We start from the raw sequence: 2500 nt of genomic DNA, 5'->3' as shown, positions 1-2500 counted from the left end.
GTTATCTGGCAGGAGATAAGCAGGTTTTAAACTATCAATCTAGACCCAGTCTTCTTTGCCACGAATGTTTAGTAGGAATGCTTTCGGACAGCGTCAGATCACAAGGAAAATGGCCTGTTTAAGGGGGCGTTAGCGGTGGCTTGCTAGTGTCATTGCACAGGAAGATGTGCATTGCAGAGTGCATGTTTGTCGGTATGAGATGCTTCGCTGGGGTCTTGTAAGTATGGCGGCATGGGTTAAATTTTCCCACGACGTGACTTATGCACTGGAGATTGTCGTCAAAGGTTGTAGAAGAAAAGATTTGGCAGGGATGACCAACGGGTCGCCATACACCATTTCAGCTGCCGAGACATCGAGGGTGTCTTTAGGAGTGGTCCTTAGTCCCAGAAGGACCCAAGGAAGCTGAGTAAACCAGTTGGAATCCTTGTAGCTGGATATCAAAGAGGCTTTGCTAGTGTGATAAAAACGTTCAACCATTCCATTGGCAGTGGAGTTGTAGGCCGTTGTCTGATGCAAGGTGAAGCCCAGGAGATTCGCTAATGATGTCCACAATTGAGAGGTGTAAGTGGTACCCCTGTCAGAAGTAATATGCTCTGTAATACCAAATCTTGCAATCCATCCTGAGAGTAAAGCAGATGTACATGAGGCAGACCTTTCAGTTTCCATGTGAATGGCTTCAGGCTAATGAGTGGAGTGGTCGATGACAGTAAACAGGTAACAATGTCCTTGTGATGTGGGTAGGGGGCCTTCAACGTCGACACGAATGTGTGCGAAACGACGATGAGGTTGAGGAAAGGTCCCCACTCCTGAATCCGTGTGTCGATATACCTTGGAAGTTTGGCAAGAAGTACAGGCGCGGACCAAATCCTTAGCATCCTTAGAAATGACGTGTCAAATGGACTTTGTCTTCAGCAGCTGTGCAGTAGAATGGCACGAAGGATGTGAAAGGCTGTGAATTAAATCAATCATCTACCGGTGAATGAGATCAGGAATCCAAGGTTGCGGTCTACCAGTACTGACGTCACACAGGAGGGTGGTGTTGGAGTCTTCGAGGGGGAAGTCTTCCCAACGGAGGGACGTGCAGGATGTCCTACATGCTTGATACTCTGGATCTTGTCGTTGGGCTTCCGCCTAGGCATTGTAATCCAATCCCAGTTGAAGGCAGCCAACGTGTTTCTTGACACGGCATCACCAACAGGTTTCATTTTCCCGGGGACGTATGGAAAGGGATCAATTGTATCAGCCACGGTGGAGAGATGTCAGCGTTGACGGGCGGACCAGGCATCGGACTGTCGAGGGAACGCGTACACCAGAGGCATGTGGTATGTGCGAATGACGAAGGGCGTACCCTCTAAGAAATGGCGAAAGTGACGGACTGCCAAGTACACCGCCAGCAGTTCGTGATCGAAGGTAACATAACCCGATTCTGCCTTGGACAGTTTTCTGCTGAAGAAGACCAATGGGCGGGGCGAGTCGTTGACCACCTGCTCGAGTACTCTACCAATAGCGACGTTGCTGGCATCGGTGGAGAGAAGGAGAGGGGCAGGTGGGATAGGAGAAGTGAGAGCTGCAGTGGTTGATAGGGCCTTCTTTGCATTGCAAAAGGCCACTTCTTGAAGAGGACCCCATTTCAGGTCCTTTGGCTTGCCCTTGAGGGAGGCGTAGAGGGAAGCAAGAGTGGCAGCAATGGCTGGCGGAAAACGGTGATAATAGTTGATCATGCCCAAGAATTTATGCAGAGCTTTGACGGTCGAGGGCGCGGGTAAGTCCTAAACGACCGTACCTTTTCAGGGATGGGATGGACTCCTACACAAGTGATGCAGTGCCCTAAGAACTACACTTTGTTTGCGCCAAAGGTACACTTGTTGTACCGGACTACAAGGCCGTTTTGTTGGACGCAGTCGAGCACGATGCACAGGTGATGGAAGTGTTCCTCTTTGGAGGAAAACACAAGTATATCGTCCACATAACATACACAGAAGGGGAGGTTCCCTAAGATGCCATCCAAGAGACGTTGAAGCACGGCCCAAGCATTCTGAAGGCCAAAACAGGAGTAATTGAAGGTGTATGTACCAAACAGAATGGTGATGGCGGCTTTGGGGATTTCTTCTGGGTTCATAGGACCCTGATGATACCCCTCCAGGAGGTCAAGAGTGGAGAAAACCTTAGTTTTGTGCAGGTAGGAGGTCACGTCAGCGATGTTTAGGAGGGGTTAGTGATTCGGTTCTGTTTGCATGTTCAGGCACCGGTAATCCAAGCACGGACAGAGGGAGCCATCTTTCTTCAGAACGAAGTGTAAGCTGACAACCATGGGCTAGAGGCCTTTTGGCAAATGCCCATTTCCTCCATTCCAGTGAATGTCTGTTTGGTGGCGGCCAATCATTCCAGTGCCAGACGTCTGAATTTTGCAAAGACTGTGAGTCCCGTCGTCTTGATAGGGTGATAAACACCGTACTTGGCTGGAGCGGTGGGCGTTTGGCGAAGTTTTTGACGGAAAGCT

This window comes from Palaemon carinicauda, chromosome 6 (assembly GCF_036898095.1).
Source record: "Palaemon carinicauda isolate YSFRI2023 chromosome 6, ASM3689809v2, whole genome shotgun sequence".
Classification (NCBI taxonomy): Eukaryota; Metazoa; Arthropoda; class Malacostraca; order Decapoda; family Palaemonidae; genus Palaemon; species Palaemon carinicauda.
This window is presented reverse-complemented; position numbering follows the sequence as displayed.